The sequence below is a fragment of the Sturnira hondurensis genome, unplaced genomic scaffold, assembly GCF_014824575.4.
Source record: "Sturnira hondurensis isolate 20B ecotype Veracruz unplaced genomic scaffold, ASM1482457v3 Scaffold0017436, whole genome shotgun sequence".
NCBI lineage: Eukaryota > Metazoa > Chordata > Mammalia > Chiroptera > Phyllostomidae > Sturnira > Sturnira hondurensis.
The window spans coordinates 6,340,862-6,360,399 of record NW_028090067.1 but is presented as its reverse complement, the minus strand read 5'-3'; the positions used below and the strand labels follow the sequence as shown (position 1 = coordinate 6,360,399).

The following is a 19,538-nucleotide window of genomic DNA, read 5'->3' as shown; positions in this document are numbered from 1 at the left end:
ATATACAAAGAAAAAAGACTAAATGAATATAGACCAAAATGTCTATAGTAATTTCTGCTAGGTGGTGGGGCACATGTGATTTTTTTCTTTCTTACATATTTCTGTATTTCCCAAGATTTCCACAATGAACACATGATTTTATAACCACAACTTCTTTTGGAAACGGTGTGAGAAATCAGGGAATCACCTGACTTCTTAGAATTCACTCTTACTAGTTTTCCATTTCTAAAGGCTTAATTTTATCAGTTCATCCAGAGTATATCAGTTTTAGGTAACTGATTAAACATAACCTCAAAAAAGGAAACTAATTTATTAAACTGGTGAAATAAATGCTTAAAGCATTTTGTACTAATGGATAAATCCACTTGGAAGAATGACAGACTGGAAAACTTTTCCTGTAACAGAACAAAATCACAGAGTGTTGTCAGTATTTGGTAACTCAAACATGGATCTGTCGATTCCAGAGCATTTTCCCTCACATCATTCCTACATAATGACTATAGAAGTTTAAGTTAAAATGAAGCGTTGGATTTAGTTTGTTTCCCAGTTATAGCAAGTCAGCAAATCATCCATTCTAAGAAACTACAGACATCCCAGTCTTGGGAAAGAAGCTGGAATCTGTAAAGTGATAGATTTAGAATTATAGCAGTATTAATAATGATATGTATATACACGGCTTTACAACTTTATATGTTTTATTTATTTGATTCTCTTAGCCACCCTGTGAATTGCGTTGAACTTCCAGTCTGGCCTTGCTGGGTAGGTCAGTGGTTCTCAAACATTCGTTTGCATCAGAATCCATTTAACCTGGAAGGCCTGGTTAAAACTCAGCTTGCTAGCCCCATCCCTAGGGTTTCCTAAGTGTGTAGGTCTAGGGTGGGACCTGAAAATCTGCATTCCTTACTTGTTCCCAGGATGTAAAACCTAGAAACAACAGCTCTAGGCTACTTTTTATATTCTTTGTAAAGCCACAGTCAATAATCTCACATTCTTGAATAATAGCTCCAAGTTAGAATAAAAGCTAAATGAGTCAGAATAGTACACAAGATCCTGCGTGATTTGAACGGTGGTTTACCTCTACAGTTTTGCCTCTTCCTCTCCAGCCACACTGAAGAACAAGTAGTTCTCCAGTAAAAGCTGTACTAGTTTCCTAGGGCTGCTATAACAAGATGGTTAATGATGTAATACAACCCACTGGGTCTACTTCATAAGAGTATGATTTTGTACAAATGTGGTAACATGCTTGGTCCAAGCTAAGATCAAGTATTGTTGCAGATATATGCTATATGTGCAAAGGTTGCCAGGGGGAGAAATAACGTAATTACTGTTACAGGCTAAATTGTGTCCCCCTGAAATCCATGTTGAACCTTAACCCCCCAGTACCTCAAAATGGGGCTCTTAATTGGATATGAGGCCTTTTAAGAGGTGATTAAGGTAAAATGAGGCCATGAGAGTGGACCCTAATCCAATATAACTGGTGTCCTTATAAAAGGACACACACAGAAATACCAGGGATGTGTCAGTCAGCGAAAGACTATGTGAGGACACAGTGAAAAGGTGGTCTTGGAAAAATTCAACTCTTCTGTCGCCTTGATCTTGGACTTCTAGCCTCCAGAACTACAAGACAAGGCAAGTCAGCAAATTGTTGACGTTGTTTAAGGCAGCCAGTCTGTGGTATTTTGCTAAAGCAACCCTAGCAAACTAATTTAAACCTCTACTTCTGTAGCTGAAGAAATCAGATCCCAGGGATAATAAGTGACAAGCACTTGATTCATAGAAGGTATTCAAATATGTCCATTGGATTTTTAAAAAATACCTTAAAATTACATAGCAAACTTATTTTTTAAGATCCTCCCTAAGAGACCTTCTAGAACTACCGTGTGCAGAGTTAATGTCCCTATTTTAGCACCATCACATCACTCTGTTTTCATGGCACTTATCCCAACATATCCTGTATGGTATTTGTTACTTAACCTGTCTCCTGATGCTAAAAAGAAAACAAAAAACACCACTACCACAAACCCATTTTTACTCATTGTACCCTTCCCCTCAGTGCTTTAGCACAGTATGCAGCTCATCACACTTGGTGGTCCATAAATATCTGTTGAAATGGATAATCTAATCTCAATCTAACCAAAGAGAGGAAGGAAGAACTACACAAAGTATGAATACAAGGTCCAGCTATACTGCTCTATGTTAGGTTAAATCCTAAGAAATTAAGATTTGATATTTTCACAACACTGAACAGAAAAATGCAGGGACTTTTATGGAACACATCCAATAAAAATAGAAAAATATTAATTTCTCAGTCTTGTTATTTTTTTGTACAACAAATATTTGACACATACTTGTACCGAACTCTAGCATGAGGGATTCTGAAGGTTACAAAGGTGACTGAGTAAACTTTGCTTCATGCTATTAGAGTAGTTGAAAGTGGTTATCTGACTTGTCCGCACTAGTATGAAACGGTGTATCACTGAAATTCAAGGGCTTCCAGAACGTTCTTTCAAGTTTATTTCCCCCTTTCTTATAAAACATTTAGTAAAGAGGGGGCTCTGGAGGCAGTCACCTGAATTGTTATCTTGGGTGACCCTCAGTAGGTAACTACTCCTCTGTGTGCCAGTTTCACCTTTATACGTGGGATATTAATTGCATATTGTAAGGTGGCTTACAATGCCTGGCACACAGATTAAAACATGCAAACTACTATAATACTCAAAGTTAGAAATTATATTTTTTTCTTGTTTGCAAAGCGCAAACGGATCTAAAACCACTTTTTCAAAAATATCCTGCACGGTAGATTACACATTTCCTGTTAAGGGCCACCGTGGACTGATATGCCCACTAATGCACAACAGTATCAGTCCTTATTTCCACGAACCATGCACGTTAAATGACAGAAAACTCACTTTCCTAGAGAAAATACAAAAAAAAGTCTTAAAGCTACACACCAGATATTGAGCCTTGTCTTTTTGCAGATTAAGGATTTACTGAGATAATATTTGAACAAGGAATAATAAATCCTAAAATTAGACGCATTTTCGAAAATGGCGGGAATACATAGAGGTTTACAGGGAAATACGAAATAAAAAAGTTATGACCCCGACGTGATTCGAACACGCAGCCTTCTGATCTGGAGTCAGACGCGCTACCGTTGCGCCACGAGGTCCTGCTGGGCTGTGGCCTGCGCAGTTTCTTAGGACTCGGGTAACAATGGCGTCTCTTCCGGACAACCGCACTGACTCTCCCATTTTTCTCTTCGCCCCTCTGTGATGTATAGGTCACAGTGAAGAATGATACCTGTACTTCCAAGATTTTCCTAACAGCTAGCCCTCCGCCTGGGCTCGGACCAAACTACCTGAGGCCAGAGAATACGGTTTCCGTTTAGTCTGGTCCCCGCGTTGGGAGGAAATCCGTCCTTTTCTTCTGCGACCGATTTCCGTTCTTAGCCTCCCGCTCAGGGGGCGGAGACTTCCCCCTCTCCCTCCCCTCCCCCCATAGGTTCTGCGCGCTGAGTTCGTGACCTCGCTCCAGTTGGAATTTGGCGGGGAGTGACTGCGCACGCGCAGGCCTTTGTCAGCTAGCGGCTGGAAGGGAGCCCAGAGGCCGGTCTGAGCGTTATCTTACCCTCTTTTTTTCCTTCTGCCAGCAATATAAGGCGTTTGTTCTGTATGTGGACATTTATTTCACGGTTATCATTAAGCCTAAGAGTTATCATTTTGGAAAGACATACTAAAAAAACATTAGCTGTGTTGTATTTGTCAGTAAAGTCACGCAGTTGAACTACAAAGAAAACGGGAAGAGTGTAAGAAAAGGTAACAACCTCCCCGTCGGGGAATTGAACCCCGGTCTCCCGCGTGACAGGCGGGGATACTAACCACTATACTAACGAGGAGCTACTGCTGTTTACATTCAGAAATATTCCTTTAAAGGGAAAGCTTTCTGCCCCCAACTCTCGATTCTTCTCCTTTATTTCCCCTTCTGCTTGCCACCCGGAAGTATGAAAATTCAAGACACTTGAGTCCTCTGCTCTGCTAATTATCCTCTCTCCATACCTTGGATTCTCCAGTGAAAAGAGTTAGTAAATGATTTATTTATTTATTTTTTTTTAAAATTTTTATTTAACTCTTATTCAAGTACAGTTTTCTTTCTTGTATTCCCAGCCCTGCCCCCCTGCCCCAAGTGCAAGAGTTACTAAATGATTTAGAATAAATGAAAATAAAATGCGCTTTCGATTTTTAGGGGTGGTGTATTGTTGAAAATAGTTTCTTGGACTCTGTGTTGTCTGGATACTTAGGCTTCTGGCTGGAGGTGTTTGTTTTAATAGTGACCAAGAGTATGTGAGTTGAAGCAGAGCTTGATTTTCACCAATTTACACTTTCTATTTCTGAAGTCGAAGTTCAAGAGTATCATATGGTTGCCTGATGTCCGGAGCAGTCAGGGTTACCCCACAGTCCAGTGCCCCTTCAAACAACTTGTCCCCTTTTGGAACAGGAAAGGGCTCACGCTTTTGAAGCCAAATGAAATTTTATTAGCCAATTTTTTCCTATATTAAGGTCTTTTTCTGGAGGCGGCTACAGTTACTTGAAAATGACAAGTAAACACGTAAATTGTTAAATAACAATACATTTAAATAATTCAAAACAAGAATATACCATTGATTAAACATAGCGTTAGGAAAGTTCACTAATGGAATAATTTGTATTATCTTGGACCTTTTCATAACAGTGTCAGGCCTCTTCCCACAGGGACCAGGAGGGCTTCACATACATCTACTTCTTGACGTTGTCTTTATAAATAAGCAAATCCAGATAAATAAACCTAGGTGATTGAAAGTTTTCATTATAGAAAAACCTGTGTTCTAAGCAATTCATCCTTTGTAGTACACTATGAACTAATATATTTTTGTAGATCATAGGCTACATTGTATTTTCCATCAAATGAATAAGATTGTTTAATGCAGATATTAAATAGAGCAATTTTTGAAGTCTGTTTGGCATATTTTTTTCACTTTTGAATACACCAAAGTCCCAATAAAACTCAGTGTCTGGGAGCCTCCTTCTACTCCGATCTTCCAGTAACTTGTGAGTTCCAAAGAGCATTCCGGTAACTGTGATCATGTCCTTTTCCTGGTAGATTAGTGACTTGAAGGGACTTGCCCCAGGTTTCTCATTGGTCAAAGCCACAGGGCTGTGGGACCCAGGTCTCCTGAACTGCCTCTGCACACCGTGTCCTCGACCCTAACCTCGCCCCGCCCCCGCAGTTCCTCGCTCTGGCAGAAGAAGCTTAATCTTAATCTTTGTCCCTTTACCATCGTTTTGACCTAAGCTTGGGTAAAGCGATGTCAATATTCATACACGTGTTGTTACTGGCCTTCTTTACTCTTCCCTAGGGAAATGAATATGCGGCCTGAGTCAGCAGGGACCTCAGCACCTGCTGTCCATCTTCCTAAAATGGAAAAGGTAAAGAGAGTGATTAACCTGAACAGGGTAACGGAGCTGAGAGATTCCTCACTGTCAGCACTGAGAGAAAGTAAAGGTTAAAATCTGACTGGCAGTACAGAAAGCACAAAACTCTTTGGAAGTAAATAGCATGGTGGCAACTGGCATTGAAAGTTTCAAATCTTGCTCCACTTAAACAACTGTTTGCATAGTTTATCACAGCTTTCAAAAGCATTCACATTCATTTTCTCAACAGCCCTGTGAGGTCAATAGGACAAATATTTTACTCTTACTTTACAGGTGGAGTTGTAGAGTTGTATAGGTCAGAAGTGGTGAGAGATCAGGTATCACTCAAGCCACATACATTTAAGTATATATTAAATAAATATGTGCTATGGAGAAAAAAACTTTATTACTAATGTCAACAGATGTGTCACACTTGTTCCTGTGTTATTTACTAATCTCAAAAATGTAGTGGGCACTGTCGTTATTCATTCACTATGGAACATACAATATGCCAGATACTGTTCTAGGTGTACAGGAGGTTTTAGTGGATAAATTCTGTCCTTGTGGAGCTTATATTCTAGGAATATAATTCTATATTATATTGCTGATTCTATATTAGATTGCTGATTAGTATTCTGTTGTATGGGTGTTTATCCATTCAGTAACTGATAGACATTTGGCTTATTTCCAGTTTTCAACGATATATATGATATATACACATATATATCATATATATATATCATTATTGTACAGGTTTTGTGTGTGGACATCTGTCTTAATTTTTCTTGGGTCAATGCCTAGAAGTCAAACTACTGGGTCTTAGGGTAAGTGTATGTTTACTTTGATAAGAAACCGGAAACTGTCCCTAAGTGGCTGTAACATTTTGTGTTCCTATCAACAATACATGACAGTCTTGGTTGTTCCACATCTTTTCCAGCTCTTGGTATTGTGCTGTACATTTTTAAAATTCAAGCCATTCTAGTAGAAGTGTATAGTAGTGGGATCTCACCGCGGTTTTAATATTCCTTTCCCTAATGGTTAATGATGTTGAGCATCTTTTGATGGATTTACTTAAGCATCCCGCTCTTTTCCCCATTTTAAAATTGAGCTGTTTTCTTTCACCCCATTTACAAATGATGAAACTGACACATGGGAAGGTTAAGGTTACACAAGTAGAAAGTGATGGATGTATGTGCAAAATACTATTGGACTACAGAGAAGGAAGGGCTAGCTCAGCTGAGGGTGGTTGAAAACATCTGCTTTTCAGGTGGCCCTTCAAAACATGAGACAAACTTTGAAAGAGGAGGGGGAAAGGTTCTCCAGCACTTTTAGGAGAGGGAAGCACTAATAAAGGCTCAGAGCTTGTGAAAGGGTGTGTGGAGATTTGGAAACTCCAAGTAGAGGGGCTGCTGCGTGTGGATAAGATTGCAGGAAGCAGGAAATGTCTTCACCGTTCATTATAATGTACAGTTGGGGGTAATGAAAACTCACAGACTCTGAGCAGCTGGCAGGAACCTTCTTTTACAAAGATCTTCCAGGCTCTTTCCTCATGCAGCTAAGGAAACCGGGGCCCAGACAGCTCCGGTGATTTCCCTGCTGTTCTCAGGGCTGAGACCGTCACCTTCCCCTTTTTTTTTGTCGCAGTAACACAAGGAACTTTTTGTTTGCATACTTAGCAATTAGGTGTCCATGAGTGCTCCAGAGCACCAGATCTTGGCAGCACCTTCCCTGTGGCTATCTGCCTGTGGGCTCCGCTCCGCTTCCCCTCCAACCTTCAAAGTCAGTGATCTTCCTGTTTTTGACTTTTTTAAATGTCTTGCTGACCACCTGCTGGCCCGCCTGTGTCAGTAACTGTGCAGATGATCTGTAATGGCCCTAAGGGCAAGCACTGGCCCCACTGGGAGGACGGCTGGGTCCCCGTGACCTACGCTCTCCCCTGGACCCTTGGGGTCAGTCCTCAGGCTCCTTTGAAGGGTAAATTCCTTCTGCTTATTTGGGGTGGGGTGAAATAGTTTCCACTTCTTTAGTACTTTACCTGTTTCATCTTCTAAATGCATAGCAACAGAAACATTCCTGCTTCAAATACATGACTTAGGTCTGACAGCTGGCTGCAATCTTAGGAAGGAAGCTGCACGTGTGGAATTTCTTTTACGTCAGTGATTCACTGATGTGATTAGCTAGGTTATGTTATCAGAGTTTATTGGTAAAAATGAAGATGATACAATAAACGAGAGGAAAACCAGCATGGAACAGCATGTGAAGCCCTATTTTTCTATGATTTATCAACATCGAAAGAAGTCTGGCAAGAAATACGGGCAGATATTCAAAAGAGTTCTAACTGGGTTAGAGTATGTTGACAATCTCTGTTCTTTTGCTTTCCTTTATTTTCTAAATTTTCTTCTTATGTGCATGGGTTATTCTTGAACTTAGAAAAACAAACAGTTAAAATATTTTTCAAGTGGGAGGGAGGTGGGGAGCACTGGGGGGGTGGGCTGGGATGGGAGTAAAAGAAAGAAAACTGTACTTGAACAACAATTAAATAAATTTAAAAATATTTTTGAAGTTATTAATATCAGGGCAGCAAATTGCTCAAATGCACACCTGTGATAGTCTTCCCTGGACCTATGGTGACTATTAAGTAATCTATTCCACACCGATTTTGCTAGTTAGTCAAACATTTCATTATTTTGTAGCTGAAGTTGTTTATTTCTATTTTCTTAGGTGCGGAGGTGGGAGTGGGATGGGGAAGTAAAACAGGGTGTGCACGCAGCGTTTTTCTCCTTGTCCCTTTGTCTCCCAGCCCCTAGATTTCGCCTTTTGTTGTTCCCAGCATGGAATGATACTGGATTTAAAGAAAAACAAGTGCAGTCCCTCCGCGCGCCCTCTGGTGTCCTAGTGAGGTATAACCTGACATAACCCACGAAGATCACTGCCATTTCCACACAGCCGTCTCCCCACACGGGGAGGCCTGAGATGAGAATGTCTGGAATTTCAGGGGAAGGAAAAACACACCAACAATCTTGGCAGGTTTACTCTTTGAAATTATAGAGGTGTGGGTAGTGATTTTTCAAACATTTTTAATGCAGAGTCAGTTCTCAAAGCACTTGGCACAGGGTTTTGGGCTCTACCGTAAAACTCCGGTCAAATTTTGTCCTACAATTTCAACATAAATCAATACTTTGGGCTAACTGCAGATAAAATATGTGAAAGAGCTTGGTTACGTAGGCTTTAGCTTGTCTACTGATAATAATTTCTGCCACTTGGAGCTTTAGGTGTAATGGGAGAGCTGATGCTGAAGGCCCTTTATGTCTATAATTTACTTCTTTGTATTGCATTTTCATCAGACTATATATTTTTTTGAAATTACATTTTCATTAAAAATCCCCACCCCAATAAAGACAAAGGACATTTTTGGTTTAAATGTTTAAGGATTGATGGGTTCCCAGACATTACAGTTTTATTTACATAGGCGTTGGGAAGGCAAAACTTTCTCTCTACCCTTTGAGGGTCTCTTACTGGGCCAAGGGTTAAACCAACAAAAGACAGATGAACAGGAGACAAGCATACAGATTTTTACATGTACATGGAGCCCCATAGAAAAATGAAGACCCAAAGAAGTGGCGATACCTAAATGCTTTTTCACATTTGGTTGAACAAAGGCAATTATGGAAAGGTAACCAAAATATATGGGGAGACCTAAGGAAGGCATGTTATTTGAACAAGGTCTGTTTGTGCAGAATTCTCCTGGCCTTGAGGTTTCGCCTCTGGTGTTAAGGATGGTCTGTTCCTCCTGGTAGAGGCAGGGAGCTTTATCTCCTGCTTTCTGGAAGAAAAAGGCAAGGTCGGAGCTCTCCCTTCTTACATTTGCTGTTTTCCAAGTGTCTTTTGCTTAAAATAACCCTTATGCCAAAGTGGCGTACTCCAGGGTGGCATATTCGGCCACCCTTTGGAGGGGATACACGGAATGAAGTGCACATGGTATGAAGTTTAAAAAGTACCAGAGGGCATCAAGAAGAAAGTCTGTTTCCCCATCGTTGACCTATCATAGTTCCACTTCTCTGGCAGACGGGTCCAGCAGCTCCCCAAAGGCATCCAGAGCTCTGGATTCTTCTCTTTCCTCTGGGTCTTTCTTCTTGACAACCCTTAGCAAACCGATTTTTCGCTTCACAGCGGTCACTGCACGGTACAGGACAACTGTGACAGGTGCAGGCATTGTGGCCCCTCTCCACACTGGATGGAGCATGAGGGCACAGGAAGCTCCAGCACACTCTCCTTTTGAATCCACACTTTTCTCAGTGAGAAAGCCTTCCCCAAAAGCACTGTGTCAGCCGCGTCCCTGTGTTTCCTCGGCCACTTTCAGTTCGGAAGGAGACTGGTAAAGTGACTATCTGGTAAAAGGGAATGGCAGTGGTCACAGCAGAGGTTTTTAGTATTCTAGTGTTCTGTGCTGTTTTTAGAAACCGACATCTGGGGAGGTTAATAATACTGTTTTTTCTTAGTTTAACCATGTTGTTCTAACCAGCCTTATTTCTGGAGTTATGCCCAGAAAATTAAAGATTGCATTGAAATTTCACATCAGACTTGCTGGTGTTTTGAAAATATTCTGATCACAGCCTTTCTCTATATTTGATTCCTCATTATGAAGAGGTTGAGTATCTTTTCATATCTATCTGTCATTTGTACTTTCTCCAGAGCTAGTTTGGCTCCTAATTATTTTTCCCCCCAAGAGTGGTCTGGAAGAGTCCTGGTAACATAGCTTTAGGATGGAAGGCACTGTTTATGACAGCAACTGAGACAAGGGTGCTGTCGTCATTATCTCAGGATTACTGGGGTGACTGTATGTCCCAGTTAGTCCCTGTGGTCCCAGTGTATTTTATTAACATTCATTCTCATAAATGTCTCAGTTTTAAGGAAAAATATGTGGTCATCTGTTATTTGAACTATACATCAAATTACTCCAGTTGCTCTGGAATCTCAATCAGTTGGCACAGAATTATCATAAAGACCAGGGGTTGGTTTTCTTCCTTCACTGTTGTATCCCCAGAGCCTAGAACAGTGCCTACTATGCAGTAAGTGCTTAGTAAATACAAATGAATGAATAAATAAACTCATTGCTTAAGAGTTTGGCATGCAGCACCAGAGCAACTGTTAGCAAGGAAAGTGGAGGAACGATTCTGGGTATACAGTGGGTGGTGCCTGCCAGAATACACGGTTTCGTCTCTGATAGGGATCGTCAAATTGTTCTCCCCGGGGTCTGCGCCACTGCACACTCCGACCGGCGGTATGTGAGAACATCTGTTTCTCTACCTTCATCCACCTGGTGTTACCAACATTTTCATCTGCCAGTGTGTTCGTTTTAATTTGCGTTTCTCTTATTATGGAGAGAATTGAGCATATTTTTATATGTTTAAAAGCCATTTGAAAGTTTTTCCTGGGAACTGTCTGCTCATATCCTTTGCCTATTTTCAATTGAATTATTGGTCTTTTTCTTATTGTCTTCTAGGAATGCAAATACTTTTGCCCAGGTGTTCTTGCCTTTTGTGTTTGTTTATGGTATTTTTTATGAGCAAAATTAAAAAACATGTATATTTACTTTCCTTCCTTTTGTAACTTCTGAGTTCTGTACCATGCTCACAAAAGCTTTCTCTACTCCCAGATTACAAAATAATTCTCTCATATTTTCTCATACTCCCAGGTTTTCAATTTTTTTTTGCATAGAAATTTTGATCCATATAGCATTTATTTTGGTGTAATGTTTGGTGGTATGAATCCATTCTAATATTGTTTATTGACTATTTCACCTTTTCTCCACTAATAGAAACTCTAACGTGTTCCTGGTTTTTAGGGATTCTATTTCCCAGTACCTTTAACACTCTAGTTGGAGTTCTAATCAAAGGAATTCAAAGGCAAGCAGTCTGGATGAAAACTGTATCTGCAGTTTTACGTCTAACACTACCTGTGCTAAGCACTTAGGTGTTTAATATAATATACCTAAAACTGTGTAAAACACATATGCAGAGTTTAAAGAGTAACTGTGAACTGACACTTACATGCTTATTTCCCAGGTCAACAAGTGAAACTTGGAATTCCTCTGTGTACTCTACTCAACCAGATTTTCAGAGAGAGGTAACCACTCTCCTGATTTTTGGTAATTAGTCCACGCTTTGCTTCCTATTTTCACCATTTATTTGTACCTTTATGTAATATATCGTTTACATCCTAGACAAGTGAGTGGCCAGCACAACCATGGCGGCAAGCTCTCAAAAGACAAGCAGAACAGATCTCTCAGTCACATTTAGCGTCTCTGCTCCTGAGAGGATCCAAGAGCTGCTTCTGGGAAGTCAAGGGTCCAGATCCAGAGTGAGTGCTGGGAAACACAGGCTGTACCACAGTCAGGACATGGCCGAGCCATAGTTTGGATCAGACAACAGACGTCTGCAGAAGTACAGTCAAGGGGTGGGCTGTTCTCTACCTGCTGCTTTCAAGCTCTCTGTGGCCTCCCTTCCACTCTTAAGAGGAAATCAAAGCCGACCCCTTTTGTGAGATGGAGTGAATTCCTTCAGCTCACCCAGACAGCAGGCCATGGGGGACGGGTTAGTTTTCTATTGCCCCATAACAAGTTTCCACACATGTAGCAGCTTCAGATAGCACACTGTATTGTCCCACAGGGTCCACAGGTTGGGATATTTTAGCTGGCCCCCTGCTCAGATCTCTTAATGCTGAAATGAAGGTGCCCACTGGCTTTAGCCTTATCTGGAGGCTCAACTAGGAAATGCTCCATTTCCAGGCTCCCTCCAGTTGCCAGAAGAATTCATTTCCCTGCCTTGTAGGACTGAAGTCCCTGTTGTCTTGTTGGCTGTTACTGGGGACTGCTCTCAGCTCTTATAGGTGGCCTTTAGGTCCTTGCTCAGCAACTGGGATTCAAGTCACTGGCTCGCCTTACAGTGCTGAGATTTTTCCATGGCTGGCAAGTGAAGTCCTGTGATTCACTGCTTCTGCTGGCTTCCCCTCTGACCTTCACCCTCTGAACCTTCCGTTGTTGAAGCCTTTGGTTCCCTCTGTGAAAACCCTCCCTATTTGTATACCTAGAGCAGCTTCTGTTTTCTTGGCCAAACCCCAGCTGGTATAGTTGTTTTGCTTTCAGTATTGCTGTTGGGCAATATGGAGCCATTTTGATTCCTAACACTTTATATATGATTCCTCTTTCCTCTCTCCTCAGAGGGGCTGGTAGAATCATCTCTGTAGCCTTCGGTGTCTTGTAATTCCACAATGAGGTCCATGAACCGTTCTTCCATGTTCGGTGTGTGGTTTCCAGAGCAGCCTTTCAACTGGTGATTTATGCCCTCCAGTTCTAGGACGTTTTTCTAAGCTGAGTATTTTCTCTGTTTCTTTTTCTTTGTTTTATTTTTCTGGAACTCATATCATCTGGATGTTGGACTTCCTGGGCTAGTTCTCTAATAAAAAAATTTTTAATTGCTATTTTATATAGCTTTTGTCTTTTTGTTTTATTTTTGGGAGGTTTCTACAAGTGTATTTTCCAAGCTTTATTTTGAGTTTTTAATTTTGTTAGCATATTTTAAAATTTTCATGTGCTCATTCTTACACTCAGACTATACTTTAAAAATAGCATTTAGTTCTTGTTTTATAGAAACAAAATATTCTTCCAGAATATTTTAGAGAGTGTTTTCATTTTCCTTTCCCTTCTGTTTCCTGCAAGTTGCTTTATATTTTTCCCCCTTCAGTTTGTTTGGTTTCCCACATCTGTGTTAGAGGCATTTCTCAGATGACTGGAAATCCTGGGTGGTCTGCTCCTGATGAAGAGCGAGAACCTGAAAGACAATTTGCAGTTCTTCCATTTCTTTTTGCTTATCTGTATGTCTAAGTTTTATACTATTATAAAGAAGTATAATTTACTTACAGGATTAAATTTCTTGAGCCATATAATACAGATTTTTTTAGTATCAAATAATCCCAGGGTGTAATTTTAACTACTGTAATATCATAGCAGTCAATTAAATATTAGTATATATTGCCAACAAAATGTCTAGGGTGGTTGTTGAAAAGAGTAGCGTTATAACCCAGTTTAACTGATTTTTTCAGAGGCGAATGGAGTCACTGGAGGAAGAGCCAGTCCTGGTTCGGTCTGGAGGCAGACCCTGATTTAGGTTTTAGGTCCGTGGATCTTAACTCGCCTCCTCCCAGAATCATTCCCAGGCCAGGAGAACCCAAGGTGCCTGACCTGAAGCAATGGGTTTTCTCTAGGCTAGAAGTTTGGATCCTAGTCCAGATTACAGGTCTGGTTCAAACTCAGGGAAGATGGGGTCTGTTGTACTTGGCAGCCGCTTCAGCCAGAGCACAGTCTGGCTGCCAGGCTACCATGCCTGTCCAGTATCATCTGTGAGCGAAGGCTGGCCTTCCTGGACAACCAAGCACAGAGAGAACATCGAGACTCCCTGGGAAGTGCCGATCGCCTTGAAAATGAAGGAGATGGTTAGGAGAGCTCTGGGAAAGGAGAATGTGTTGTGTGTGCATCTGTGCTTGTGGTTTGCTTTTGTGTTTTACAGCCAGTCCTAAAGCGTGGAGAGCTTGAGTAGGGAGGGTCTGAGAAGGCACCCGGGTTTCTGGAAGCCGCACAACACGAGGGTTAGCCAGGGGAGCCATCCAGGAGGACACCTTTTAAATAGAAAAAAGAAAAAATGATGTATTTTTCTTAAATAGATCTGTGGATTCAGGAATTTTTTTTTCCAGGAATTGCAGACTAGCCTGTCTAAACAAAACTTAAATAGCATTTTGATTTCCAAAGGTTTCTGTTCACGGATTGTTTTTCTTTAAGTTTTAATAATGAGGAAACTTGAAACATTTTTATTATCATAAAAATCAACTGCAGGAAATTGTATTAAGATAATTTCACTGCAGTGAGTTAATATTTTTTCCACCTCAAATTCTGGAAACTGTGAAAACACAATCCAATTTTTATTGTCTCAGCAATAAAGGAATAGTATTCAGAATAAATCTACTGCATTTACATAGAGGTCTAAAGTTTGGATATTACAAAATAAAACGGTCTAAAATTAAAATAATTCTATTGTTTTTAATAGTGTGCACTTCTTACATGTATAGCATTATAGAACAAAGTCAAAGGAGACAATTGTCTGGTGTTCGTGTTTACAGTATAGGCCCCTACAGGAAAATTTCACTGGGATTCCTCATCCCTTTGTTAACCGCAAGAGAGCCCCTGTTTTCCGGTGCGGGAGGGGCTGTCTCCTTTCCCCTGCATTGTCGCAGTGGTGTAGCTATAACCCTGTTTTTTTAGTTTTACTAAAAGAGGCTAAACAAACTACACGACTCTGAGAGAGCAGGGCAACGTGGTTTGCGTCCCTTCAAGTTTCAGAATGGAAATTACTTTCATTTGGCAGACTACTTCCACCTCCACCAGATGCCCACTAACTCCAATGTCTGATCACCAGAACAGAAGAGACAAATACTACATCTTTCTCTTTTCCTCTGCAAGGGCTTTCTGGCCTGTTCTCCCACTAGATTATTGATGGAAAGTCTCTTATGAAGCATTGTGAATAATGTAACTGATGCCAACATAATGCTAAGACTTTTGGCAGGAGGTAAAGAACTTCACCGAGTTTGGCATGACTAGGGTTAGAACAGGGTCACGAATCAAGCACATTATTTCAAAATCTAGAACTGCTTATTCGAGACCAGTGCACAGGGCAGTGTTTCAATGCCAGCTCTCAGCTGGCCAGGTGAATCATGTGTCTTTCTTCCATAGGTTTGGAAGAAAGGGCACCTGAACATCTTGGATAAGGAATATGCTGCTAGACTAAGGCCATTGAAACAGCACACAGACACTATGACACAAGAAGAGAGTTCTGTACCATGTACTGGTGTGCCACTGTGTTCAAACTCTAAACTCCAAACAAGAGGAAAAAGAGATTGGTAGTTATGTCTCTTTTAGTGTCCACTCTTTCCTTCTAACTGACATTCATACTATAATGAAGGTTGTAGCTGCAAGCTGCGGTGTAAGAGGATTTATTTTGGCAATCAGATCTTGCAGGTTTGACTGGCAGCCTGACTGCTCAGCGTGGTCAGGAGAGAACGCTTCCAGGTATTGAGCATTTTGGGCTAGTTTTTTTTTTATTAAATATTTTATTTATTTATTTTTAGAGAGAGGGGACAGGAAGGAGAAAGAGTGGAGAAAGAGTGGGAGAGAAACATCAATGTGTGGTTGCCTCTTATGGGTCACCCACTGGGAACCTGGCCTGCAACCCAGGCATGTGCCCCAACTGGGAACCGAACCAGCGACCCTTTGCTTCACAGGCCCGCGCTCAATCCACTGAGCCACACCACCCAGGGCGTGGGCTAGTTGTTAACTTTTCTCCATGTCTCAGTTTTCTCACTGGCACGTGGAGATAATACAATGGTTGGAGAAAGATTAAATGAGATGATGCCAGAAAAGCACCGAAGGAGAGATTTCTATGTACTGCTTGAAGCGTTTCCTCTGCTTTCTGGGCACGTATACCTGGGCCATATTTTCCAGTGAGGTATGGTCACGTGGTTGAGTTTTGTCCAGTGGGATGTGGACAGGGGTGATGATTGTCAGTTTCAGGTCTGTTCCACAAACACCTCTCCAGGGCAATCTGCAATGCCAGTTTCTCCTCCTTCGTGGCTGGCTTGGAACCAACTTCTAGGGTTGAACTTGGGTGTCATATGCTAAAGATGGTAAAGCCACAGGAAGGAACTGGAGTGCCTATCACTGATGAAGGAAAATTACCCCACCAGTTACACTTTTATTGATATGTGTTATGGGCTAAAAATTAGCTTTATTACTATAATATTATAGGGGATTCAAGACTTGGAAAATTTTAGCTTAAGGTAAAAAGTTATAAGTCTAGCAAGTAATGTGTATGTTAAAGCTTTTGTTTCAGAAACTACAGATAGATAAGGTCTGTCCTGGCTCCTGGGAAAACAGCTCGGCTCCTGGGAAAATAGCTCGCCTCCTCGGGCGTGGCTAGAGATTACTGCCTGGGGACAAGGGGAGGCATCCGGGCCTTTGTGTTGCAGGGAGAGACAGGTGACCACCGCCCCTGGGAACAGCTAACTTCCCAGGACAGGAATGTTGCAACTTCTGTCACCTTATCCTCCCTGAATCTCAAAGCCCTCACGGCACCTTGTTTAGTCCGTGGTATAAAAAGTCTGGCCTAGAAAGAGAAGGCAAGATGGTCTGTTAGGGTATGAACCTGCCATCTTCTCAGATCACTAGCCATCTGAATAAAGCACCCACAAAAGATTCAATCGCTGTCATCGCTTATTGGGTTTGGGTGACAGGCAGTCCGAATGCCAGTGTCTTTTCTGGTTATAATATGTTTCAGATTCTAGGATTTATCTGTTATAGCTGCTACTGTTTAAGTTAACTAAGCCCGGTGCTTACCTGCTTGCCTGATAGTATGCAAGCAATTACAGACCAACTGCAGACGGAAAAGACAGCCTTACTCCTTGTCTTGTGTTATAGGGGAGTGTTCCGCATGACAGTAGCCAAGGCTCTGATTTGGAAAACCGATGGGAAGCGAGGTCAGCACACAGGACCGACGCCCATGGATAGGTTCTCCCATGGAGAATCAGGCTTACATTGTACCTAGGCTGCTATGAGGCTTGCTTTTTGCTTAAACTCCCTCACCCTGAATTGAGGCAGCAAATGTTTACTGCATATATTTAAAGTAACTTCCTAAAATCTGTGCTAAACCTCCCAAGGACCAGTGTAACCAGTCCAACCACGTTTCCCTTTGCATTTGCAAATATCCTTCTTTGATGTATTAGCAACATCCTCTCCTGTTATCTGTAAAAGGTAACAATGCACATGTTCAACCTAAATGGAACCTGTGCATAGTAAATGAGGACCATCCTCGATGTAATGTGCCCAGAAAAGCAATAAAAGCCTGTCCAGGCAGGGGTTGGGGCCCCCTCTCTCACTGAGAGAGTGGCCATGCCGTCTCTTTTTCTCCACAGGACTTCTGTAGTCCACGTGAATTTGTTCATTGCAGCCACAACACACAGACCCTATGGACCAGAGCCCGCATCATTGCATCACACCACAGCCTTCATTTCCTGTAAGGCTGACTCTGGATCCTAATCCAAGCCACTGTATTTGATCATGAAGCCTATCCTAGCTCTGATACTGTAACAAACATATATTCCTGGCATATAAATAAGCTGGATTTATCGGCCTGGAACTTAGGAGAGAATACTGGATTTAGAAACATATGGCAGTCATCATCTTTTGATGATATTTGCCGGCTCAGTGTTGGATAATATCACCCAGGGGGATGGAGCAAGAACAGAAAAAAACCCTGAGGAACCTTGAGGAGCTACAATATTTATGGGAAGAGAAAAGGGAAGAAGAAAATGGGTGAGTGTGGAATCACAGAGGCCCAGGGAATGGGGCTGGTCCCCCCACCCTGGACTTGGGGCAGAGAGGAGGCCTGGGTGTAGGGGGCTGGGCTGACCACATGCTCCAGTTCTTGGCACACACTGAACTGTTCATCAGCCTGTGTAAGGTGTTGCTCTGCTTGTTGATTCCCTCCTTTGTTGTCTCCACCGCCACTCTCATTTCCATTCTAGTGCGTTTGTGTGTGTTTTAAAAACCTATAGTGATGGCTGTGTGTATATTTTTAGTTTGTGTAAATGATGGGTTGGAGACCTCTTTCCATTTCTTACTTTTCTCACCAAACATTAAGTCGGAATTCCCATCCATATCTGTTGTGAGGTGTATACATTTAACCCGTAGTGTTTAATTGCTGTAAAGACTTCTCAGTGGGAGGGCTTTCTGAGAAGGCGAGAGTGTTTGTCACATGCGGCAGAGAGTCAGGGAGGAAGGTTACAGTCTGGGGCATTTGGCCGCATGGAGGCCAGTGGTGACCTCTGCTGGGCACTTTCCTCGGGGTTGTGGGCGCAGAAGGCCGTGGGTGGTTGGAGGAGGGTTTGGGAGGAGGGATAGACAGGGAGTGTAGACAGGCTTTGGGAGAAGCCTGGCGGGAAAGGGAAGGAGCAAGGGGATGCTGAATCAAGGAAGGGTTTGGAATTTTTAAGCTCTTCTTGTCCACATAATCACTCTCATTGGAGAAAAATTAGAAAATTCAGATGAGCAAAAAGAAAACTAACAAAATGGGAAGTGTATTAGTCTCTTAGGGCTTCTGCAACAATTACCACAGACTGGGTGACTTAAACCAACAAACATATTTATTTGCATGGCTGTAGAGGCTAAATGTCTGAAATTAAGGTCTCAGCAGGGCCACGCTCTCTCTGACCACCCCAGGGAAGGATTCTTCCTAGCCTCTGGTGGTTGCTGGCAATCCCTGGCATTTCAGGCCTGTAAACACCTCCCCATCTCTGCCTCTGTGGGCACACGGAGGTCTCTGTCTCCTCGGGGTCTCTGTTTTCTCTTGCAAGGACACCCATCCCTAGATTAGGGCTCACCCGAATCCAGAATGATCTCATCTTAATTTAACTAATTATATATATAAGGAGTCTATTTCCGAACAAGGTTACATTCTGAGTTCCCAAGTAGACATGAATTTTGGGGGGATACTATCGGATCCAGTACAAGAAGGTTTTCTTTCTCTCTGTCTTTCAAAGGATGGGAAACTGTCTGAGCATGTTTATAGATAACGTGGGAGAGTCAGGAGAATAGAGGAGGCTGGAGGAGATAGGGGGGAATAGTAGGTAGCTGGCAGATCGAGGTCCCAGCAGGATATGAAAAGACGGGCTTGAAGGCACTGGCGAAGGGCTTGGCACCAGGGCCCAGTGGGATTAAGGGTCTGTCTGGGACCCCACAGCTTTGCCCAGTCTTTGGCTCACAGATGCAGAATCACTCTCCTCCAGTGCTCCCTGCCCAGGTCCAGCCTTCCACGGGGCCAGCTTTACAGAAGGCTGTGACCAGTGGAGGTGGAACACGCCCAAGGAGGGATCCAGTGCAGGGCTGTGGGGGAGAGTTCATCAGAACACCTGCATCCCTCCTTCCCCAAATCCCCAGGGGCCTTTCTTTGTTTTCTTCTGATACTGAAGAAGAAAATTCTTCTTTTTCCG

The 19,538-nt window shown here is 42.2% G+C and overlaps 2 non-coding genes across 2 annotated transcripts; both read right to left on the bottom strand.

The window, feature by feature from the left end:
* Window positions 1–3,097: 3,097 nt before the first annotated feature.
* On the bottom strand, window positions 3,098–3,169 carry TRNAW-CCA (transfer RNA tryptophan (anticodon CCA)). Its single transcript has one exon. It is a non-coding gene; the product is annotated as a tRNA-Trp (tRNA).
* Window positions 3,170–3,823: 654 nt separating this feature from the next.
* Window positions 3,824–3,895, bottom strand: TRNAD-GUC (transfer RNA aspartic acid (anticodon GUC)). The gene has a single exon. It is a non-coding gene; the product is annotated as a tRNA-Asp (tRNA).
* Window positions 3,896–19,538: the final 15,643 nt, after the last annotated feature.